This window comes from Peromyscus maniculatus, chromosome 1 (assembly GCF_049852395.1).
Source record: "Peromyscus maniculatus bairdii isolate BWxNUB_F1_BW_parent chromosome 1, HU_Pman_BW_mat_3.1, whole genome shotgun sequence".
In the NCBI taxonomy this organism is placed as follows: domain Eukaryota; kingdom Metazoa; phylum Chordata; class Mammalia; order Rodentia; family Cricetidae; genus Peromyscus; species Peromyscus maniculatus.
This window is the reverse complement of record NC_134852.1, coordinates 27258485-27284567: the sequence shown is the minus strand read 5'-3', so window position 1 is coordinate 27284567 and position 26083 is coordinate 27258485. Positions and strand designations below refer to the sequence as shown.

General features: G+C 41.6%; 2 long non-coding RNA genes across 2 annotated transcripts; one reads left to right on the top strand and one right to left on the bottom strand.

Annotated features, from left to right (window-relative positions):
* Positions 1-6291: 6291 nt before the first annotated feature.
* On the bottom strand, positions 6292-18038 carry LOC143273335 (uncharacterized). The gene is made up of 5 exons (XR_013051364.1): positions 17600-18038; positions 16165-16274; positions 15167-15265; positions 14820-14889; positions 6292-6509 (listed from the first exon to the last, which is right to left on the bottom strand). It is a non-coding gene; the product is annotated as an uncharacterized LOC143273335 (long non-coding RNA).
* A 159-nt stretch (positions 18039-18197) lies between these two features.
* On the top strand, positions 18198-25338 carry LOC143273290 (uncharacterized). The gene is made up of 3 exons (XR_013051232.1): positions 18198-18450; positions 19389-19450; positions 25086-25338. It is a non-coding gene; the product is annotated as an uncharacterized LOC143273290 (long non-coding RNA).
* Positions 25339-26083: the final 745 nt, after the last annotated feature.

Here is a 26083-nt window from a genome sequence, read left to right as displayed (position 1 = left end):
TGAAATGTAGAATATATTCGGCCCAAAGCTAGAGGGAGTGGCCCTGGGATGAATCTCCCTTCATAGCATAATGATCAAAATGCTGGAACCAAAATGTCTAGGTCAACAGAACTTAAAGTCATGGGCATCTGTCTTCAGCCCACAGGCCTCGAGTCTCCCAGTTATTTTTCTCTGTGTCCTATAGAATGACTGGCAGTTTCCTCTGTGAAGCAGGAACATGAAGGACCATTTTCCCAAGCAAATATATATATAATAACCAAATTAGGTTTAAACTTGTATCAATAAACTAAAATCAATAGCAATGTAAAACATTTCTGAACAAGTTGTTACTCTTTAAAAGTAGGTTCATTAATCTACCCTTTCATCCTATCATATCTAAACTATCCCCTTTTCTTCTTTAGAAAGAGATTGCATTTATAACCGGCCTGCTTTAAATAAAAATATTGGTTTTACTCTGTCCCACACCAGAGGGCTCTTCTGATTTGGGAGAAAAGAATCTCTCAACCTTATTTTTTAGCAGTATGTTTGGGTTAGAGAAGGAGTGAGCCAATTTCATCTCCAAAGCCAGCTTAGTATATTTGGGAATTTCAGTGTAGCTTCTCTTGCTACTTCCTGCTAGAGAGGGGCACTGTATCTTATGCAGACACACAAAAATTTAGGATTATGGAGTAGTCTGTGAGGGTGTATTATCTGAGCCAGTTTCCTTGAAACTATTCTGGATGTTGAATCATCTGGGCCATGGTGTCACTGGAGATGTTTCATGGGGTCTTGGCTGGTCAAACTTGATTTATCTTAATCTGGAACAAATCCATAGCCTCTTGCTTTCTGTGGAAACAAAAGCAGAGCCTCCTTTCCAAAGCAACATATTCTACTCTTACATCCAAATTTTGAAGTCAAGGTACCTTTAAAAAGCACATAGTGGCTTAACTCAACAGCTTTTACTATCAAGTGTTTTTGTGCATTTAAAAAATCATGAAGACAACACAATCCAGATTCTCTGTGTAATATCCATGTTTATGTGACTTATTTGTTATACTACCTTTACTGTCTCTTTAAAAACTTTATTTTTAAAAACTATTTCTTTATCTAACTGTATATACCCTTTTTCTCTCTCTTTCAACCCTACATACATTTTTACACACCTTGTAAAGCATTTAAAGTCTTGTTTCATCTGAATCTGTCTTATTGTGAATCTATTGTTTTAAACTGCAGCATTACTAGGACTGAAATAGTAGCTTTGGCTGGAGGCTCTACCCACCTTAGCTTCCCAACATGGCGGTGGTATGTTTACCGCCAGGTCTGGGAGCCATCAACTCTTAGAAACAGTGATTCTATGCTTCTATCAAAGCACTGTGTTGTAGCTGAAGAGCTTTTCTCTCAGGGTCCCACCAAGTCCCGCCAGTCCCGGAGCCCACTTATAAAATAAACACACAGATGCTTACATTATTGAAACTGCTTGGCCATTAGCTCAGGCCTATCATTGTCTAGCTCTTACTCTAATATTTAGCCCATTTCTATTAATCTATATTTTGCCACATGGCTCGTGGCTTACTGGTACCTTATATCTTGCTTGTCCTGGCTGGGGCTCCAGGCAGTCTCCCTCTCTGCCTTTCTGTTCCCTCAATTCTCCTCTCTGTTAGTCCCGCCTATACTTCCTGTCTGGCTACTGACCAATCAGTGTTTATTTATACAGAGCAATATCCACAGCACTGTGTAGCCCAGAAAGCTCTTTTTTTAACTAACAAAAACTATATCCAACACACAGCTGAGACACCGCTGTGTAACATAGCATAGGTCAAGCCTGCACGCCATGAACCCACCATAGAGAAGCTCAAACCCACAGGTTGCCACTAACTTGAGAGAGACCACTAGGAGGCTATTTTAGCTCCATTTTAGAATCTTTTTTCTCAGGTTTTAGGTGGAAACTCTTGCCAACCTGTTGGATGCCATTATGTGCTAGGCCAGCCAGCCTCCCTGGCAGAACACTAGCATAAAGCAATCCTGATAAACAACATCTGCAGGCTCCAAATGTCCTTCTGATAAATGCTGTTGGAAAATTCCTCTGGACCCCAACCAGAGAGTTCAATGGTTATACACCCTCACCCAGTCCTATGACACAAAGCCTTTTACCACCGTGCTTGCAATGTTTCCCTTTAAAAACCCCCATTCTGAGAGCTCATGGATGTCCTCCTTCTAGCCCCTGTGTCAGAGATTTGGACACAGACCAAGCCCAGGCTGCTTGTTAATTCATAAACCCCTGTGTGTTTCACATTGGATATAGGTTCTGTGGTTGTCTTGCTCTGGGGTCTCCAGATTCAGGCACAACACCTACATCTCATCTCTCTCCAATTAGTCCTGTCTTCTGGAGACTCATTAAGCCTAGACAACACAATTAAGTACAGATTCAATCAGCTCAGCCATTCTCAGTCTGGCTTTCCTGTAGTCTGGCTCCAACACTACTTAACTGTCAATACAGGAAAAAAAATCAATCAATTTTTTTGGTCCCTTGATTTTGATTCATCTGGTAGACCCTGTGCCAATGGCTACATTGTAGCATGGGTGAGTCTTTATTAGGCAAGTTCAGGGTCAGGGTATTAGGTACCCCTCCCTCAAATCTGTCATTTGAAGGGTTTGTATATGACCACTTCAACACCCATTGTTTCCAAAAATGGTGCTCTATATGGTGAGTGCTAGGCTCCAATGAGCATGCTCCTCCAGGGCAATTGTGACTTGTCACAGAGGAACTGACAACCCCTGGGGCAGTAAGCATAGTCTTGGCTCATAAAGTTTCCTATTAATGGAGAGGCACAGGTGGAGCTTTTACTTTTCCCATTGGTGGAAGCTTCATGAGGTGACCTGATTTAGACAAGAGTATTTTGTGGTGATATTGTGTTCCCCAAAAATATTGTGCACACTAATAAACTTATCTGGGGTCAGATAAGACAACAGCCACAATATTAAACACAGAGGATAGAATAAACATAGTGGTAGCACACCCCTTTAAAACTAGCTTTCCAGAGGCAGAAATCCCTCTGGATCTCTGTGAGTTCAAGGCCACAGTGGAAACACCCTGGTATGGTGACTCATACCTTTAATCCCAAAAATGAGCCTTTAATCCCTGGGAGTGATGGCAGAAAGCAGAAAGATATTTAAGTCGTGAGGGCCAGAAACTAGAAGCATTTGGCTGGTTAAGCTTTCAGGCTTGGAGCAGCTCAATTCAGGTGGGATTCTTTCTGGATGAGGACTCAGAGGCTTCCAGTCTGAGGCAAAAGGATCAGCTGAGGAATAGCTGTCATTGTTTAGGATGGTTGGTTATAAGGTGTTATTGTTAATGGTCAGGAAAGAGGCTAAACAAAGTGAATTAGATTTTAGGTTCTTATTTTAAAAAAATGAAAAATGAGGATATAAATAAGAGGTACATTATTGAATCTACTCTGAAAAAAATATAGAAATGATAGAATAAATGGTAGATTATTGAATCTACTCTGAAAAGAAAAAAAGAGAGGATATAGATATGATATAGACAAAAAGGTATATTATTGAATCTACTTTTAAAAGACAACTACTAGTTTTAAATACATTACATTGGATTGGATTTTATATTATATAGTTAGTTAGTTAGTTAGTTAGTTAGCTAGAAAATGCTGTACATATAGTTCTAATCTTGTCATGATATTGTAGCTATACAGTTCATTTAACAATATAATGCAGTTTTCTAATCCTTGGATGTTATTATTACCAAACTATTAGGATATAAAGAAATGAAAGTTAGTACTTAGACATTACAATCAAACTTGTATTCATATTAGGTATGCTTTCAAGGTCAAGCAGTGATAAATTTTAGATAGACAGGTCATCTTCAAACCCTTTGGACATCTATAGAATATGGCATTTAAAATGTTTTAGTAACACAGATTTTATTTCTTTTATAATGACTATGAGACATTTCTGCTCCTGGCAGCACCAGTCTACTTCAGAGAAGGTATGGCCATTGAAGAAAATGCATATAGAGTTAACTTTCATTGTTGCAAAAGTTAGCCACAGTGCAGGAAAGTGCTCTTGCATTGACTGATGACAGTATGCTATCCAAAATGGACAAAAAGTAAACAAAACAAAGGATTACCAATCCTCGACAAGACAAGAATGGTTGCAGATTTGGCACCAGGTGTCCCCTGAGGCCAGGAAAATATGGCACCATCACTGAAGTGGCTTTTCAATCTGGAAAAGGTACAGTGCCCCTTTCTTTGAAGGCATCTGAACAGGCAGTGGACCGATGGCTTCTGGTGTGTAGTGGAGCAGTACCTGAAACATTTATTCTTGAAAGAGGAACTAGGCTGATGGAGTCTAACCTCTCAATGGTAGACTGGCATGTAATAAAGGAGATGAAGTCACCCACAAGTCAAGAAGAATGGGAAGCTGAATTCCAAATATACCAGCAATTTCCTGAATTTAAAATTCTAAATCATGACAGGACACTGGTGGAATTCAGGTTTATCTGTTACACGGAATTCTCACACCAAATGTGGGTCAAGCTTTAGACCTTGTGTACATCCCACTTCACAAAAGCATCTGTCAAATATGCTAAACCTATAGGCCAAAGATGATGCCCCAAGGTGCAGAGAAACCTTGGGCGACTGTCCAGGCAGTTGGTTGCTTTTGTCATAACTCATTTTTTAAAAGTCGCTTGTTTGCACTTCCTATTTTACTAGTTAATATTATTTCCTTCTTGGGTCTCTGAGGGAGTTGAAGATGAGATAGTTATGGTTACAGTTTTCCTTGTTAAGAAATTTCAGAAAAGAATTTCACTAAGGAGGTGTAAGTTTATAGATTTCAAAGACACCATAAAATACTTTTCTGTTGGTAATACAAGATAGGATGGAAAGTGAATTAGGTACATTTTGGACTCAACAAAATAAGATAGATAAAGAAGCCATTTCTATGAATTTGTCGAATGCAGATGGACTAGACATTGTTGATGTATATTTTGCTTGTATATATTATATATAGTTATTGTACTAATGTATATAGTCTTTCTCATATTAGTTATAATTTTTTTAGACTAAAAAGGGGATATGGGGTGACATTTTATTTATTCTTTAATAAAGTTTGCCTGGAGATCAGAGGAAAGCCGGGCACTATAGTAAACACAAAAGTCCGAGAGTGCACTTCCTTAATTCTATCACTTCGCAGGCAGGGTCTCTGTGTGATCAAGGTAGGGAACAGAGCCAAGCATGGTGAAACATGCCTTTATTCCCAGTACCAACCAGAGAAGCCTGGAGGTCTGTACAGACAGACAGAAAGTGACTGAGCTGTGTAGGTATTGGAGGTGAGGTAGCTGGCCTAAGAGAGCCAAGGAGAGGGCAGAAAAGCAACACAATAAAGGCATGGGCAGACAGGAAGTAACTCGCATTTGGAATCTGCAGAGTTGGTAAGGTATGATTGCCTGGTGATTTTCCTGATATAAAGCTTTCACCCCTATATTTGGCTGGGTGGTTTCATATAATAAAACCATTTTTGAAATTCATCTACACAGACACATAGGGAGAGACAGAGAAAGATATGGAGAGACAGTGGGACTGAGGAAGAATGAGAATGAGAGACAGAGACTGAGCAAAACTGAGAGACACAGAGAGGGAGACACTATAAAGTGAACCAGAGGTGGTTACCACACATTCACACACCAGAACAGTCAAAGGGAATGAGACTCTCTCTGAGTGTGTGTGTGTGTGTGTGTGTGTGTGTGTGTGTGTGATTAATAGAATGGCGCACAGCCTGTAGTCCTGCTAATACAACAATGGGTGGCTATCAAAAGAAATTCCATAAATCTAAAAGATGCTCAGTCCATGAGGCTGGATGACTCACCTGGTCTTTAGTAGATGGGGAATCGAAAGGAGTAGGCTCTAATGCCAGTGAAGGCGAACGAGCAGGCAAACATGCTAGGAAGTCAAGAGCAAGAAGGCAAAGCACAAAGACTTTATCTGCAGTGTCTCTTTACAGGCTTTCAGCAGAAAGTATGGCCCAATTGAAAGTGTGTCTTCCTGCCTCAACACCCAGAATAAAGGAGTGAGTCTTCTTGCCTCAAGAACCAGATTAGAAGTGATTCTTCCTACTTAAAATTAATTAAAAATAATCCCTAACTTGTATGCATTTCATTTTCAGATTTTCGTTCATCTCAAATATAGTCAAGTTGATAACCAAGAACAGCCTTTATGAGTCTACCTCTTGTCAACCTGTCACTCAAGCATATATCCTTATGCGGTGATTAATTTCTAAATGCAAACAATAACTAGCTTATAACTAAACATAATTTATTTATCACACATGTAATTGCAAATGAAATATATATTTAACCAGGTTACAATTTTACCAAACATGCTAAAACTGTCCCCATAAAACCACAAAGTCATTATTAATTTAGAAGAGGTAGCAAGATTCCTTGAGAGATATTCTTTCAGTATCTCAAACTGAAATATAATAATCATTAGTATTCTCTTGATTGATGTTACATCCTATGATAAAGAAATAAGAAGAAAACACAAATATCTGTATGAGCACATTCTTAAAAAAATACAACAGAATAACTCATGTCAACTCTAATCCACCTTTCTGAAATTGTTCACATGCCTTAGTTAGTATTTGTAATTACCTTCTCCTATGATTGATGGACCAGCCTGACTCTATCTTAATATCAGAAACCATCTTTTCATGGTGTCAAAAGAAGTTTGTTTCTATTTACTGTAAAACTTAAGATTCTGGAACTGAACATGTTCCATGCCCTAACCCTAGACCTCTACCCTCAGAAGCTAAGTTGTTCTGCCAAGTACCTACATCATCAAAGTTCCTCTGGAACTCCTAAGCCCTGGAAAGCCTTTCCCCTATTTTGGGAGGATATAAAAACCCCATTGCCCCCTTTTTTCCTTGGTCTTTTCTCAAACCTGCTTTTAGGGAGGAACCTATTATGGCAGAAATTAAAACTTACATAATTTGACTAAATTTTGAATACATGGCTTTTACTCTCATTCAGTGAGAATGAAACTACACATCCTTGGCTCTTTTCATGGAGCTGTGACCTATATGTTCATTCTTGTGAGTCTGTGTCTTTTGTTATCTGCCTGTATTAACATGTTGCAGTCTCCCATTGTCTTTAATTATAAAACAAGGTGGAATCTAGAGTAGTCCTAAAGGATTTCCTGCCCAACAGCCATAACCTTTCTTACTTCCATTGTGGAGAACCAATCCAATTTCACCTTGGTAATCTTGATCAATCACCTCTCCTATCCTGTGGCATTGGTTGTGTCTGCACGTAAGAAGGAGCCTCTATCCTGTCTATGTGTCTTTGTGACACAGAGACCCAGCTGAGCATCCGGTCTGCCCTGTGTCCTCAGTGCTCTGGGAAGGTAAGATTTACTCCCTGAAGGAAAAGGACAGTCTTTGAGGACTGCAAAGGGACTAGCTAAGTGATGACTAGGGATGAAGATAAATCCTGTATCACTAATGCCACCAGTCAATTGCCTGATCCAGGAGAATGTTCCAGGAGCCATGGTGTGAGGAGTTCCATGTACTCAGTGTTGGGGTAGAGGTGATCTGTGTGTTCTTGAAAAGACTGTTAGCTCCTTCTATCTGTGGAGGGCTTCAAAGTAACCTTCAGCATTATGTGTTGGCTGAGCTGTGTGTTCAGTGAGCACATATCCCCCTGATCTTCCTGAGTCACCTTTGCCCTTTGCCTAGGTCATTCCCTGGTAGTAATCCTGTATTGCCCTATGAGAGATGCCAAGGGAGGCGACTTTAGTGTTCCCCATGTGTTCTCAGAAAAAAGGAAGGAGCCAGTAGGTCTGAACAGAATCTAGGGAGGAAGCTCTGGATTAGTGGAGACAAAAATAGAAATGAGTTGGCTAGGTAAGGTCATGGCTCAGGAAAACAATTTTCTGATTTTTAATGGTGTGTCCTGATATCACCCCATGGAGATCACTGGGAGAATGACAATCTCATGTCTAGGGCTACAGTAGGCATGGTCAACAAGTCAACAGTGAACTGCCCTGAGACCCTCAGCACAGGTGGGATGTAGGGCCTGTCATCAGGTTCACTGTGCTCTTCAGAACTCCTAATTCCTTCTAGTGTAGGTTGGATCTACACAAGGTTTCAGATTTTTCTAAGGAAGTCCATGACAAGAATTGAAATAGTGTACATCCAGAGGATAGGCACCTTCAGAAGGAGCCCTGTGCTTAGAAAATTTCAGAGGAAAGTCCAAGAACATTTCTCTCGAGAGTCTAGTACAGGGGCTGCACATGCACTTTCTGGCCCATCATTGGTGTCTAAAGCCTTCCTTTTCTTTGTCCACAGGTTGTTGAAGGTCTGTTCTCTAGTACAAAGAACACTGATTCAAATTGACATGTCTTCTGCTCCTCCCAATACACTGTTGTATTCTTTTCTCCTGAGCATAGCAGTTTAGGAAAGAGTAAATTGTCCATTTCCTTCTGGGGCTGTATCATAGTGTAGCACTGAAGGAAGTCAAGGTAGAAAACATGCTGCTTGCTGGCTCATTCACAGGCTCACACTCTGGCTCATGTTTAGCTTTCTAGGACCATCTGCATATGGATGTTGCTGCCCAAAGAGGCTTGCTCCCTCCTGAGCCAATTAAGACAATCCATCAAGACATGTCCACAGCCTAACTTGATAAAGATTGGCCATAGACATGAAGTTGCAGTTACTCAGTTGGGACACTTTTTCCACCAATATGACTTTGGGCTGTGTCAAGGTGACTGTTAATGCTAACTAGTACACTGTTTCAAATTGTTAAGTTCTTCTCCTCCACAAGGATGCTACTTGGAAGTTCCCCATTATCCAAGTAAGTGTCTCTCTCAGTTCCCAACAGTCCTCACTTGTGCTGATGTTCACAGAATCTCCAAACTGGACACTCAGAGCCAGGACACAGCTTAGGGTCATCTACCCCAGCTTTCACTTTTCCCACTTCCTGGATCCTCAGTCCAGAGATGCTCTAATATCCACTACAGACATTGTAAAGAGTTAATGAAACCTAAGTTCCATCCTGACTCAGAACAGGCCTCCTTTCATAGTCAACACCTGCCACTGGAATCAGAGCAGAAGCCAATCACCAGGTGAGAAACGACAGGAGCTGGGAGCATTGGAGGAAAAAGAACATGAGTATGGTTCAAAGCTCTGGATGTTCTTTCTGGGTCATGGTGATCAGGAAAGCAAATGGTGGGGGCATGAAGGCATGAGTTAGTGATAGAAAGAAAAATATACTTGGCCTAAAGTACAGTCTCTTTACATGGGAGAAAGCCCCAGCCACATCCTAGATATGGCTCTAGGAGCTAGGCCCTGAGATAGAACCAGTCCCTGGAAACCCTGACTCATCTCTACCCCAGTTGCCAGCCAGCAGCGAAGACTCCTGACAACAGGCTCCCTCACCTATACCCCCCATTCAACCTTGAATCAACAAGACCCATGCCCTACCTCAATACCTATCCCCCTATGACCCTAGTGGCTTCCTCAGACACAGAATCCATCAGCTTTGATTGGACCAATAGGTGAATGACTCATCTCTCACCTAGAGGGTCCTGCCTCTAGGATCTAGGCCCTGGGACACATACAGTCTCTGGGAACCCCACACACATCACTGCCCCAGTTGCCAAGGAGCAGGGAAGACTCCTGTGGGCAGACTCATCCATCAAAGCCCCCTCTTTGGACCCTGCAATCTACAAGACATACACCCTATTGCAAACATACCCATTCTGCTGCTATCCCAGTGACTTCCTGAGACATAGAAACTGCCAGCTCTCATTGGACCAAGAACCCAGACAAGATCAAGAGCAGCTCCCTGGATACAGAAACTGGCAGCTCCAATTAAACTAAAGCTAAGATGGGACCCAGAGTGGCCTTCTGAGACATAGACACAGCAAGCACAAATTGGACCAATAGCAGCTCGCTCAGACACAGGCAACTTTTGCACCTATTGGAGGAAGAGATGGATAGATGCCAGTGCCTAAATATGTACAACCACATAAAAAGCAATATGGCCTGACAAGAACCTAGCCCTTCTACAAAAGCAAGACCTGAACATCACAATGTTGAAGAAACAGAAGAAAGTGAAGTTAAAAATAACTTCATGAAGACACTAGTGGTCTTTAAAAAAGAAATGAATTTTTCTCTTAAAGAAATTGAGGACAAGACAAAAAGTTAGAAGAAATCAATAAATTTCTTAAAGAAACACAAGAAAACCATGAAAAGGCAATTAAACATGTTAAGGAAACAGCTCAAGATTTGAAAAGTGAAATAGAAACCATGAAGAAGACACAAACTGAGGGAATGCTGAATATAGAAAATCTGAATAAATGAACAAAAATACAGGTGCAAGTGTAATCGACAGAATACAAGAGATGGAAGAGACAGAGAGAATCTGCAGTATAGGAGATACAATAGAGAAGATAGATTCAACAGTCAAAGAAAACTCACTGTCCAGGAAATCTGGGATACCATGAAAAGGCCAAAACTAAAAATAATAGGGATAGAAGGAGAGGAATACCAACTCAAAGGCACAGAAAATACATTCAACAAAATCATGGAAGAAAACTATCCCAACATAGAGAAGGAAATACCTATGAAGATACAAGAAGCTCACAGAGTACCAAATAGACCAGACCCCCAAAACAGTCCCCTCGCCACATAATAATTAAACCACTAAAAATACAAAAAGAAGAAAAAATATTAACAGCAGCTAAGGAAAAAGGGCAAGTGACTTATAAAGGCAGACCCATCAGAATAACACCCCATTTCTCAATAGAGACTTTGAAAGCCAGAAAGACCTGGACAGATGTAATACAGACACTAAGAGACCATGGATGTCAGCCTCGACTAATATGCCCAACAAAATTTTCCGTCACTATAGATGGAGTGAACAAGACATTCCAAGACAAAATCTGAATTAAACAACACCTATCCAGCCCTACAGAAAGCACTGGAAGGAAAATTTCAACCTAAGGAATTCAGATAAACCCACAAAATACGTGCAATAGATAACCCCACAGCAGTAAACCTGAAAGAAGAGAAGTACACACATGCTACCACCAAAAAATAACAGGAATCAACAACCACTGTTCATTAATATCCCTTAATATCAATGGATTTAATTCACCTATTAAAAGACAGAGTCTATCAGAATGGATATGAAAGCAGGATCCATCTTTCTGCTGCATACAAGAAATACACCTCAACTTCAAAGATATACACTACGTCAGAGTAAAAGGCTGGGAAAAGTCTTTCCAATCAAATGGACTAAAGAAGAATGCTGGTGTAGCTATCCTAATATCTAACAAAATAGACTTCAAAATAAAATCAATCAAAAGAGATCAAGAAGGATATTACATACTTATCACAAGAAAGATCCACCAAGATGAAATTTCAATTCTGAACATTATGTCCCAAATACAAGGGTACCCACATATGCAAAAGAAATATTACTAAAGCTTAAATCACATATAAAACCCCACACATTAATAGTGGGAGACTTCAACACCCCACTCTCACCACTGGACAGATCTGCAAGATCAAAATTTAACAGAGAAATAAGGGACCTAACTGATGTAATGACTTAAATGGATTTAGTTAATATCTATAGAACATTCCATCCTAACACACAGGAATATACCTTCTTCTCAGCACCCCAAATCCAGATCTCAAGGCAGTAACTGAAGTAGAAAGCATGGAGTAATGATGATTTCTCCATTGACTGATCAGCTTGCTTTTTTATACAACCCAGGACCTCCTGACAACTCTTGGCAATGTTAAGTGGACAATTCTTCAGTTGTGGTCTCTTCTCTTCAGTTCACTCCAGTTTGTGTGAAGTTGTCAGAAACCAAAAGCACAGTCATAGACTAAAAGGATACCTCCAATTGTTAGCATGTTTTTAGAATAATTGCCTGATTTCATTATTTTTTCATGGTAAGATATGTCATAACAAGTGGGTCAATCATTTCTCCCAAGTTACAATCTTACTGTTAAAGGGATTAGGTCACACATACTGGTGATGGTGTAGAGGAAGAGGAATCCCTTATACAGCTGCTAGTGCTATAGATTATTAAAATCATCACTAAGAACCATGCATGTTCAGGACAGCTAGTCCACTTCTCTGGATATCAAAGGAAATGATATTGATATAATAGATTCTGTCTCCTGACCAGTAGAATACATACAACTGCCATTGAAACACAGCACTCTGGATAGACTAGCAATGTCTACATGGGAGGGACTGTGAAGACTGGAGGGGTAAACTTAGGCTGGAGAGTTGTGATGCAAGCACAATTTGAGTGAACAACACTATCTAAAGACCTGCATTGTACATCATCTACTTTATTACATATAGTGGATAACCAATACAGGTGAGGACCTCAAATCTCCAAACACAAAGCAATGACGTGGATGTTGACAAATCAACCAGACTTGAGCATTATATTTAAATCCTGCTTAGAAAATATCATATGTCATAAATATATACAACTATGAAATAAATGAAGATTTTATTTTAAAAGGAAATATTTATTAAGTGCCATTATTTGATCATTGAATATTCCATAATCTGCTGGATTATCATCAGACATAACCAAAATAAAAATATCTTTCTCTGGGTATCCTGGAACTTGCTCTGTAGACCAGCCTGGCCTCAAACTCAAAGAGACCTGCTTACCTCTGGCTACAGAGTTCTGGGATTAAAGGCTGGTACCATCACCCTTGGCATATATTTTTATTTATTCTTCTCATACAATGCATCCTGATCACAGTTTCCCATCTGCTTACTCCTCCCAGCCCCCAGCCCCCACTCCACCAAATCCATTGCTCCTCTGATTTTCTTGAGAAAAGAGCCTCCCAGGGATATCACCTGAGCATGGCATGAAAACATTCAATAAGACTAGGCACAGAACCCTCATAGCAAGGCTGGGTGAGGTAACCCAGTCAAAAGATCCCAAGAGCAGACAAAAGGGTCAAAGACATCCCCCCACTCCCAGTGTTAGGAGTCTCACAAAAAATACTAAGCTAACAAGCAAAACTAATATGCAGAGGACCTAATGCAGGGCCATGCAGACCTCATTATTGCTGCTTCAGGCTCTCTGAGCCCCTATGAGTCATTCTTAGTTGATTTTTTTGGGCCTAGTTATCCTCCTAGTATTCTCGGCCCATCTGATTCCTACATTTCCTCCTCTCCCTGTTTTTCAGGGTTCCCTGAGCTACAACAGGAGGATCCCAATGGAGGTGTTCAGTTTAGGCTTTGCCTAATGTTTGGCTGTGGGGCTGGTGGACATGTGAGAGGAACATCAGGTGGCCATTAAGTTTCAAGAGATTAGCCCACCAGGAAGGAAGGCACTGATGGGTGAATCTTACATAGGCGAGGCCCTGAGGGCTTTGGCTCTGGACTGTCTCTTGCTATTGCTGTGCCTTTACATGGTTGCTGCATTTCTCTGGTCTTCCATTTTTCTCTGGTATCTGGCATGATGTAAATGGGGGTGGGAGATCTCCACTGCCTTTAATGTACTGGGGTTGGAAATATTCTACTCTACTTGGCATGTTTCCTATGGATTATTATGAAGATGATTTCCTCTTAAGGTGTACTCTTTAACTGAAGCAGTGATTTTATACTATAATAGTGTTAGTGTAAATGGGATTTGATGACTAAGAGTTTTTGATAAATATAGTGAGGGACTGTGACAGAGGTCATCTGAGTGGGAAATTAACATAGGTAAAGGTAGGATTAGTGTTGCCCAGCCTTGACAAAGCAGGGGCTGCAGAGGATAGAAAATAAGAACAAGGAAGAGTCACACAGCTAAGACTCATGAGTTTACCTTGAAGAGCTATATAGATTGTGCGTTTGGTTAGGGAATAATAAAAACAATTGGGTCTCAGTAGCCAGGCTGGCTCAAGTTCATTTAATCTTGATGAATGTGTTCATGAGTTTCAGTGGGCATCATAGCTGAAAGAACAGTTTCAATAAGGACTTCATGTAACTACAAAACAAAGAATTGAGTGCCTAGTTAAGATAATTGCACAGGACTCTAAAAAATATGAAAAGTGAAACTAGTAACCTGTTTTCCTGGCAATCACAAAAACCACTCCCTATGCAAACGGCCATGGCTGAAAGGATCTTGGTTTTGTTTTGTTTTTTATTTTTTTCAAGACAGGGTTTCTCTGTATAGTTTTGGTGCCTATCCTGGATCTTGCTCTGTAGTCTAGGCTGGCCTCGAACTCACAGAGATCCTCCTGTCTCTGCCTCCCTAGTGCTGCGATTAAAGGCATGTGCTACCACTGCCCAGCAAGGATCTTGGTTTTGTGAGAAGTCTAAAAAATGAATGTTTAACTGAATGTGGGTTTCTCAGAAAGTACATAAATATGCGACTAAGAAATGTACTGAGATTGACTTGTTCCAGAAAAATATGGTTTTATGATGATCATATAGTAACTGTGTACCATTTGATTATGGGAAAAATCCTCCTATTTGTAATCAACTTGGTGTGGTGACTATAAACAGGGTGGCTAAAAATAAAGAGCAGATGAGAAGCACTTATTCCTTGGGAAAGTAGTCTGTGTGTTTTTTTCTCACTGACTCTGCATCTCATTGCCAATGTCTTTGATGTGCAAAAGGCGGGTCCCTCTGCAGTGGGTCTCTGCATCTGCTCCCATTAGCCACTGGAGGAAGCCTCTCTGATGATTTATATCAGCACCTTTCTTACTTGTCATTTGATGAGATGGGAATCTCTAGAAAACCACTGCTGTGTATTGACTGAACCCAAAACAGGGCTCCCACCACTTCCTACCTGCAGATGGAGTCACAGATGCTGTAATTTGAGCCCAGCAATGTGCCTCTCTAGTGGGGCCAGTGCAGTCCTAAAATGAGAGGAAGAACAAGAATAAACCAACCTTGTTTCTGACACCTAATGCTTGTATACTCTAAGTGCTTACTCTGAGTGAGACAGCTATTAAAATCATAAACACTTATAAATTGTAATGGATGCTGGGAAGGGAAAAACTAGCAGGAGGGAGGACAATAAATTAGGTTGAAGATCCTTCTTTGGGTGTTCCAGGGAAGCTTCAGATTGGTGTCTCATCAACTAAGACATAGGATAAGCAAGGACTGAACAAAGCAATGGGGAAAAGAACTTACATCAGGTCACCAGATCTCTCCAGAGCTGGGTAAGTGGTTGAGGGAAGATGCAGCAGGTCATACAGATCTTTGAAGGTCAGAGTCACTGGTCCTAGATCACTGACCCAGGCAAAAAGGGAAGGAGACACCATTGTTAGAAAACGGGGAACCTGACCTAAGAGGAAGCCCTTGGGCTTCAGATATTCACAAGTCTGGCCCACTAAATGGCAATGGTGGTCACTGTGTCCAGAATGGTGAAGGCTGATGGCTGTGACCAAGCAGGCTGGTGAAGAGGGAGAGCATCACTAAAGGGGTTCCCTGTAGAAATCTGGCCTGGCCTATCTCCTAGCCATGTAAGAGAAGCTGTGCCAGACAAGCCAGGGAGGGAGGTGATGGAGGGAGTGGACAAGGCTAGAAGCCAGTGGGCCCATGGCTGCTCAAGCTGGGTAGTGGATGGAGCTGAGGGAACATGCATTTCTAGTCTTCCTCTATACCTGTGCTCAGGCAAGGACACCAGGTGCAGAGAGTTGGGGGGTGGGGGTGGTGCTGCAAGCTTCCAACTTGCCTGATGCTGTTGGGAGCCAGTTTGAATGGGAATGTGGGCATCAGTAGTGCTGAGCAGATGCAGGATTGTGGAGCCCTTTAACTAGAAGTGGGGAAGCCTGTGGTCTGATCTGTCCTTGAAGCTCAGCTGGAGGGAACAAAGGCAATCTATGAGGCTCACTCCTAGAAAGGGACAAGCTTATGCTTGACCTGACCCAGACCCCTAAGAGTTTCTTTTTCTGTCCAGCTGGAGATTCTGCAGAGGGGCAAGGGAGGCCAATTAGACACTTCTGTGGTACAGTTGCCTCAGGAGGGCACAGGGGCTGAGGAACTGCAAATAGTCACTGTTCTCATCACTCTAAATTTCTTTAGCTTTTCAAGTAAGGGTTCAAGTGCAAAATGCTTTGTCAGTATCAGAGTACAGAGTAGAGCATTAGCGCCCCGGAGCAGCATCTTTTGCTCTAAAAGCTCCTCACCTGCAGTTTCTGTGCTCCTGAGGGTTGGGGCAGATTTCATTTTTCTGCTCTTTACTCCTGTCCAACTTGGAAGGGCCTCTCAACTCTTTTTATGGAATACTGTCCAATGCCTGTTAATACATATGCACAGCCACATTATTCCACTTGTCCAACAGTCCCTTCCCTTTCAAACTTGTGACAATTTTGGAGATCGACTGCTGAATTATCCCTCCAAATCACTCCCACTACATCTCATATTACACTTCCCCTATATAAAGGTTGAGAAACACAAAAGGATACCCACATCCTAAGCCTTAGAAGTCAGCTCCCAAAGGAAAAAATTCCCATTTGAATAGATACCATTGAAGATGAGGGACAGAGGCTGAGCAATTTCTGACTAAAAGGCAAAAGTCTCCACCTCCTCTTCTGTCAAATAAGAATGAAGGATCATGTATTACCATGACCACAATGCCTTTGCATTTTAAAATCTGAAAGTGCATCTCTTACAATGAAGTCATATTTAGAGGTACAGTTCACACTGATTTGAAGATCCAAGTGAGAAGAACTACCATTTAAAAAAAAAAAGACCTTGCAGCTACAGTAAGAAGAAAAATCAGGAGTGGAAAAATTCACAAAAGATGGTTTTTAAATAAATGGAAAGTCAGAATTTCTGAACGATATATTAGAGTTCAGCTATATGGGTTGGAAGCTGATACACCTTGGAGAAAATCCTGAATGAGATTTAAACAGATTAAGAACCCCCATGGGACCCCCTGGTTCACTTGCAAATCAGAAAATCATTAAATAGAAATTTTTCTTTTGGGTGAAGAACAAACTTTCACAGAAATAGCGTTTTTTTGTGTGCTGCTCCAAGTGGACTTCAGCCCTTTGAAAGAGTTTGCTCTTCCCTCCAGCAGGACAAGAAAACCCAAGGGCACAGTAGTGGAGGTGTTCAAGGAGCAACTAAAGCAGGACGAAGAGTCTATGAGGTAAAAGCTCCTCCATGATTGCTCCTTTGCACACTTGCAGAGGCCTGAACACAAGTAAACGGTGGCCCCAGCCACCCTAGTCACTGCAGAGTATGCATGGGGAGCAGCCACACGGGGAGAGCACCCCACTCTACACCCTCCCACTGCTATGTGTCTGGGCAAAACAACCTGAGCTCTCTGGTGGGGAGGAGCCTATGAATCTTTCTGGGCCCACCCCTCTCAGTTTTTCCTCCTTTTCCACTGGGAAAGCAGAGAAAAGATCTATAAAAGGAAAGCACAGTGGGTTCAAGCAGCCCTGCCAACACATGGACAGCTCCACCAAACCAAGCTCCTTAGGAAAGGCGTCCAGGACAGGTGGTAGGGACAGACTTTCTGGCTGTACTGAGTCACCAACAAAGCAATCCGCCACCTTGCAGACATTTGGGACCCTGCAACAGTGTATGAAAGTCGAAGGTCAAAATGTCTACCTTCAGGGTTCGTGGCTCCCACATGTGGCTGCCAATCACCAGTCTAACCACTGCCTTGCTGGCTGCGGATCCAGACGGGGGCAGACTTGCAGCGGGTTCACTCCAAGGTCAGCCAGGAGTAGATCCTTCTGTTTCGTTATTTTTGTTTGTCATTTTGTTTTTGTTCTTTTGTTTTTCAAGACAGAGTTTCTCTGTGTAGTTTTGGTGCCTGTCCTGGATCTCACTCAGTAGACCAGGCTGGCCTCGAATTCACAGAGATCTGCCTGGGACCCTTCTGTTTTAAAGGAATGGGATCTCAGAGTTGCCACTGCCTTGGCCCACCCCCTTGAGAAGGAGGCCTGCTGGGTTGGAGAAGGGGCCTGGACTGGCAGAATCTCTGGCCCTTTCAGGCTGAAAGAGAAGCCAATGCCATATTTCAATTTCTTCCAGTAGTTTCCCATCAGGGTCTGGTACCAAGGTAAGGGAGAACCCGGTCTCAGTCTTTTCCTGCACAGGGATGTGGGAGGACAGCCGGGAGCTAGGGGTGGTGCTGGCCAGTTTGGCAGTTTGTTCCAGGAACTGTGGACAGAGTTGTGGGGGAGGGGTGCGGAGGGGGAGGGAATAAACAGCGAAGAAGAAACTCCTTGCCAGTACTTGGAAATTAGAAAGGGGCTGGAGTGTAGCTCAGTTAGCTTAGTGCTTGTTTAGCACTCACAGAGTCCTGGATTTGATCTCCAGATCCAGGACAGGAAGGTGCATACCTGCAATACCAGCACGTGATAGGTGAAGATAACAAGAGCCGTTCAAGGTCATCTTTAGGGACATATGAAATGCGAGGTCACTGTGGGCTACATCTTGTCTTAAAAAAAAAAGTGAGCAAAAAAGAAAAAAAATGGCCTTTCTAAATCAGAGCAACACTGGCTGTCTTGGCTCTAGGCCTGTCCTTTAACTTCAGCCCTTCTGAGGCCGAAGGGTTCCTTCTCCCCCTTATACCCAGGTCCACACTAGGGCCATGTTCAACCCCTAGACCCAGTCTGCCAGCCTCCTAGCCTGTCCAAGGGGTTAAGCATTGGGAGGTCACAGGAAGCTGGGGAGGGGGAAAAGTTTGTTTAATCAGAGAGCCTCCAAAGGCGTCTAGTTTCCGTCACAGAGAACAGGCATACAAGAAGGAAGGGAGAAGGAACATCATCAGATCATATACACCAGTCAGGCCTGCCACCTCCACCCCCGTCCTTGTGATAGACAGAGAGACAGCTCTCTCTCACCCTAGGAGCTTCTTGTGCTTGGCTTAAGCAGAGATCAGTCAGAGCTGTGCACCCTTGCCACTCTGACCCCCCATTGACAAGTCCATCTGCAGAGGCTCCCTCCCTGGGACCCAGATATCTGAGCCCAGCACAGACCGGAAGAATGCAGAAGTTGGCTAGAAAACAAACATTTGGACCTCTGCTCATTGACCCCGGCAGAGAAGGCAATGAGCAGGAAGCAGGCAGACAGTACCGTACGGTCGCCATATGGTCACAAAACTGCCCTTAATAAGAATATTGTTCCCCTAGCCAGGCCTAGAAACAGAAAGAAGGCCGTGATGACTCCCACCACCTGAGAGCTATTTTCTTTAAGAACTCCAAGTATAATTTCACAAGCTCTCCTCTCTGTAGAAATATTGACAAGACCTGGTATCACTTGGGTGTTTGGATTTTTTCCTGTGGTATGACATTGTCCATAACACACATAACACGGTTGTAGATTTGTAGGTTTGTGCTTTTTAAACGTTGATGTGAAATGTGAACAAGAGTTCTGGTCTTTGTTCCAGAGACAGAAACTCGGAGAAGATCAACAAGGAGAATGGCTGTGTCTCCTGTAAATGAGCAGCAGGTCAGTGTTGTGTCCAGATATTTCCTTGAAAATTATTTGATATTGAAGTCAGGAAGGCCTTTTGTACTCTGCCTTGGACAATTTCATCAGATGTGTTTATTTCCTGCGACTTTTTTCCTTTTTTCTTCTCTGGTTATCAAAATTGTCATTAAACCATGTGACCTTCATAGCACAGCCTTGTTCTATTTTATATTCTCTCCATTACTACTGTGAAGCAACTATTTTTCATAGACTTAAGACCTGCAGTTGTGAAAGAGAGTCCATTGTGAATGACGATCAATGACATATATTGCTGCCCTACAGTTCCTACAGAGGATGGATCTGTGTCCCTATATATTAGTGATGAAGGAAAGTCTGATGTGCTGCAAAGGTAACATTTCAGGGATGGTCAGGTTTCCAGAACCAGGATTATGAATGTGGCCATGCAAATACATGAAACTATTTCTTTGAATCACAGAAAAGACTCACTGTCTAAATCCTAATACTAAATGTTTCAGCAGTGTAGAGTGGGCAGATGAGAGATGGAATGCTCTGCCTTGCTCTTGCCATGAAACTGATGTTTCTGTGAAGAAATGCAGATTGCAGTATACTGGTTTTTCTCATTAGCATTTGATATCATTCAGTGATGATGTGCCTCTAGGTGTTTGTTTGTTTCTTTTTCAGCTTTTTAATTCTGATTTATATTTTTCTCACATACAACACATCCCAACCAACCGTGGTTCCCCTCCTGCCACTCCTCCCAGTTTCTTCCCACACTTGCCCACCTCCCACTCTGTACTCCTCTGGTTCCTTTCAGAAATGAACAGCCCTTGTGCTCTGAGGGGAGGGACCTCATGGGGATCTCCAATTTGGACTCTCTCTATCTAATGTTTGGCTGTGGATCTCTGTATGCTCCCATAAGCTGCCAGAAGAAGCTTTCCAGATGAGAATTAGGCTAGCACTGATCCATGAGTATAGCAGAATATCACTTGGATCATTTGAACACATGTTTTTTTTTTGTTGTTGTTTGTTTGTTTGTATTCTATTACAGGTCTCTGGGCTTTCCAGCCTCTGCTTCCTGGTCTTCCTGGCAGTGTTGGGCGTGGACTCTCTTTTGTATCCTGGGCCTCAATTTAGACCAATCACTGGCTGCCCACTCCCAAAAGTTCTACACTTCCATTGTCCCTGCATATCTTGCAGTCAGGATAGATTGTAGGTTGAAGGTTTTGTAGCTGGGTTGGTGTCCCAGTCTCAACACTGGAAGGTGTCTGGTTAAAGAATATGGCCAGTTCAGACTCTATTTCCTCCATTACTAGGAGTCTTCCCTAGGGTTACTCTCATAGTATTGTGGAAGTTTCCACTGCACTAGGGTTCCATGTAGCCCCCCAAATGTTCTCCAATTCCATTAGCCTCTGTCCCCTGTACTGTCTTCCTCCACCCCTCCCCAACCACTTGATCCCTCCTAATCCATCTGAAAAATCAATTTCCCCTTCTCAGGGAGATCCATACATCCAGCTTTGAGCCCAATTTGTTACTTATCCTCTCTGGGTCTGTGGGTTGTAGCATTCTTAACCTTTATTAACAGCTAACTTCTAAGTGAGTACATACCATGTTTGCGATAATGGGTTACCTCACTCAGGATAATTTCTTGTAGTTGCATCCATTTACCTGTAGATTTCATGATGTGATTATTTTCAACAGCTGAGTAATATTCTGCCCCTGCCAGTGGGGTCTTCAACAGGGACCTGAAGGGACGGCCAGCGAGTGAAGAGGGACAATGGACACAATGAATGAGAGCAAGACAGGATGTCTGATCAAGCTCCAAAATCTTACTTTCCTCTTAAGGCATATATAGGGAGGGGCAAAGGGGGGTGCAAGCAGAGAGGGGACTTGAATCATGGGTTGTTCTGCCAGCCGTGAGTGTTGTTATGAGGTTTATCTATTCTTGCCTAACTGCCTAACTGCAGTGCGGTCACCTGATTTCTGAGAAGAGGTTCTGATATTTATGAGAAGAGGTTCTGGTGCTATGGAGACTTAAGCAAGGCCTAGATCTAGGAAAAGAGGAGAGAAGCCTAAATGTGGTGGCATGTGTGTCAAGGATCACTTAGGCTTTTGGCTCCCATCAACACTCCATTGTGTAAACACCCCACGTTTCCTTTATACATTCTTTGACTGCAGGACATGAGTTACCAGTTTCTGGCTATTGTGAATAATGCAGCTATGAGCATAGTTGGGCAAGTGTCCTTGTGGTAGGATGGAGCATCCTTTGGGTATATACACAAAAGTATTAAAGCTGGGTCTTGAAGTAGATCATTTCTCAGTTACCACCTGCCCCTAGTCCACTGGCCAAAGCTATTCTATTTCCCCTTCCCAGGGCATTCCCTGCATGGGAATCCTTTCATCCATGTGTTGGATTCTCCTGGTGATGCTTGCATCTTTTGTTCCTGTTTACTTAACTCCTTTTTTTTATTTCCAGAATTCCTTCAGTTTGTGTTTTCTTTATTGTTTCTATTTCCATTTTTAGGTTTGAAAAATTTTATTCATTTCCTTTAACTGTTTATTCTTATCATTCTTTAAGAGATTTATTAATTTTCTCTGTTTTTGTTTGTGTTTTTCTTGATTTCTTTAAGGGATTTATTTATGTCCTCTTTAAGGACTTCTATCACCTCCACAAACCTGGTTTTAATGTCTTTATTTTTTTTGTGCTTCAGTTGTGTTGGAATATTCAGGACTTGATTTAGTAAGATAGCTGGGCTCTGGAAGTCATGTGGCCTTGACTGTTGTGGATTGTGCTCTTGGGCTGGCATCTAGGCATCTGGGTTTGTGGTGGTTATAGGTGCAGGTGTCAGTTTCTGATTTTATCTTTGTTGGAGGGGTGTTTATTGGGTGGTTTTGTTTTAGTTTTTTTTTTTTTTGGTTTTTTGGTTTTAGGGTTTTTTTTGTTTTTGTTTTTTTGTTTTTTGTTTTTTTTTTTCTTTTTTTTTTTTTTTGGTTTTTCGAGACAGGGTTTCTCTGTGTAGCTTTGCGCCTTTCCTGGAACTCACTTGGTAGCCCAGGCTGGCCTCGAACTCACAGAGATCCGCCTGGCTCTGCCTCCCGAGTGCTGGGATTAAAGGCGTGTGCCACCACCGCCCGGCTGTTTTTTTTTGTTTGTTTGTTTGGTTGGTTTATGTATTATCTCTGGTCTCCAGGTTGATGTGGCCTGTGGTTGAGTATGTGTCTTTCATTCATGTTGAGGGCTGAATTTCTCGTGGCTGCGGAGGCATCTGGTCAAGCAGGGTTTCACCTGAGTTGGAGGTTTGGACATAGTGATGAGGTGTTGTGGGTGAATTGAGAATGGGGAGTGCACTGAGTGTATGAGGGGAGTATGAGGCATGTGGCCTACTTGGTCTTTTGGTAAAAGCATGGCTTCTGGTAAGCAGGGGGTCTCTGCCTGAGTCAGGATCTGGGACAAAGTAATGAGTAGGGTAAAGAATGTTGGGGGTAGGTTGGGCAGGCACTGAGAGAGTGGAGGTGGTCTGTGGTGGGTGACCTATCTAGATTTCTGGTGGCCAGCATAACATCTCATCAAGTAGGGGGTCTCTGTCTGAGTTGTGGGTGGGGACATGACACCTTGGTGAAGATGGGAGGGGCTTGAGAGTAGAGTGGTCAGGCGACTACAGAGTGAGTGAATGTCCTCTGGCAGATGGCATACCTGCAGTTTTGGTGGCCTGCATGGCCTCTGGTCAGGCAGGGGGTCTCTGTTTGAGTTGGGGACTGGGAACACAGGATTTGAATACCTGAAATATATTTGTCTCAGGATATCTCTTGCTGCTATCATGCTCTCAATTCCAATGGTCAATGGTACATTTTCAATAGATTAGTAATTTCTCTTTGTCCTTCATTTTGTTTTTCAAACATTGTACCAAAGAGCATTTTATAAGCAAAGCAGGCCCCATATTGATATTGCATCAGGGGAAATATAAAGTAAGACTTTTCTAGAAACAGTTGTCTTGGAGCTGTGCATAAACCATCAATTTTCTAGCCTCAGTGAATGCCTCTGTTAATGATTTTGCTCTCTTTTCTTTTGGGGAGAGGAAAGCTCCCCCATCCTATTGTTTTGCTTCCCCAAAGTTACTGTATGACCTAGGTGGAGATTCTGAAGTGAGGTTGCAATGGACAGGTTTCCATTTCTTTCTTTTAAATACAATGTATTTACATATGTGAAAGTTTTCAGCATGTTTTTATATATACCACATGCCTGCTGGTGAATATGGAATCCCGAGGTTGGCACAAAACACTTGGCTCTGGAATCTGGTACTGTATTGAGCTGCCACATGTGTAGACAGAATAGAACTGGGTTTCCCTGCAAGAACAGCAATTTCTTTTTACCACTGATATATTTCTCTAGCCTTCAGCTTTAAATTTCTCATGGACATTTTTCAAGGAGTGGGGATAATAACCTTGTGTCTTCTTTCAGAAATATGAAAGAACAATAATAAATGACAATTTTTCAAGCAATCTAAAATTCTCTTAGAGGAGTGAGCTCAAATATTGAATTAAAGAACAGAGTTAGAATGACAAGATTCAAGTTTTAAATTGAGCTGATTTTATAGGCAGCAAAGTACTTAATATTAATGAAGAATCAATATAATTCTGACAAACATTGCACATTCTTGTTGATCACAGAAGATTTTTCTACTTCATCTGAATTCATTGTCATATAGGCTATTTATTTATACAAATTTCTCTACCTATTCTGTAGTAAAACCATATATGGAATTTCTGAAATTGTTATTCATCTGTATTGGCTTGTGGGATAACAGTATCTAATACTGGTTTTTCTATTTCATGGTAGTCAAAGTAGTGTCATAACTTAACATCACAGATTATTTGACTTTGTTGTGTATTTTAGAGCATGGGATATATGCACTCTTACTGATCTTCCTTACCGGAAAAAAACAACAGACCTCACTGACTTTGAATTCATCCCTGAATTCTGCCTTCCACATTGTTCTACAGAGGGTGCAGCATGGAACCTGGGCTTCAGTATCCCAACTGAGCATTTTAGAACAGCATCTTGTGAGGCCAAGATTCAGATTGAGCCAGCATCCATACGAGAGTAGGACGATAGGTGAAACACTTGGAAGCAGTTTTGCTTATCATAACTTTTCCATGTGAGATTAGACATGGTGATAATGTTTGATATCAAAATGCCCCTCATAATGGTGCATCTCTACATCTATCCCTCAAATAGTTATTTTATATTCCCTAAAAGTTTAATTGCAAAATCTTTGTCATCCTGTTTGTACAGAGATTTTTAAAAAAAGTATGAATATTCTAGAAAGTACCTTCAAAATCAACTTTCATTTTTCCTTTAAAATATCTGCATGACAGCTGTCTACCTCCTGCCTGCAGAGATCAGGAGTACGCATTGGATCCCATGGAACTGGAGTTAAACTCAGTTGTGTAGTAGGAATTGAATGTGAATCCTCTGAAAGAGCAGCTAGTGCTTGAAATTGCTAACCTTTCTCTGTACAACCTCTAGAAAACTTTAGTCTTTAATAATTGTCATGCCTCAGCTGCATCACAAAAGTGGCTGTCATTCCTTATGTTTCTTTCCATAGGAAAGCATTTTGCCCAAAGCATATGGTAAAAGGGTAATTTTCTATTACAGGGTCTGTTGGGATTCAGTGATTTGGATGAAGACTTTTCCCATGAGGAGTGGGAATGTCTGAATCCTGCTTGGAGGACTTTATATATTGATGTGATGTTGGAGAATTACAGAAATCTGGTTTTTGTAGGTAAGAATGATCTTCTTGTAGAATTCCTGGCACATTGTTTATATTTACCTATTTTTTGTGTGTTATTTTTAAATAAACTCCATGAACATTCTATGACTACTACCAGAAATGAGGGAAGTTCTGGTAATAAACATAATTTTACCTGGTGCTTCTTTTACATTTTTTCTGCATAAGCAACAAATGCTATATACTGTGATCTCTCAAGGCCTCTTAACTAGTTTTTAACTGAAAACTTCAAAGAATATTGAATATTCAGAGCATGGAAATGTAGTGAAATACCGTTAGTGATTGGAATATTTTTATTTTACTATTGAATTAAACTATTCACCTCTTTCTGACTTAAAAAATGGAGAAGTTTTAAAATAGAGAAAATACTATGGTAACTATGTTGTTGTTTTTTGTTTGTTTTATTGATCAATTTTTGAAATCTGATCTGTATCTTTAGTCCTGGTGAACATGATTTTAATCCTAGCACTAGGGAGGCTGAACCAAGAGGAACTGATGAGTTTCAGGCTACCTTGAGTTACCTAGTGAGTTCCTAGTCAGCCACAGCTGTGCAGTATGACTCTGTATAGAAATAATCCACATATGATGCTTTCTCAATCACCCATTTTTTCCTGCCTCTTCAAAATATCCATTTCATGTGAGGATGGAAACCCCTTCAGTGATCCTTGTGTTTAACGGAGACTAGAGTGGTTTTTATTACTGTTCAGTTAGTGATAGTAAAACACAGAAGGCCTATGCTGAGAGCTCTGCTTTTAGTAAATGCTTGTTACCTTGAGGGAACTTCAAGTATTGAAGCTCTTACTCATTCATCAGTTCCTATTAGCTGTGTTTGGTCTGACTTTCCAGAGAAACATCGCATATGTGG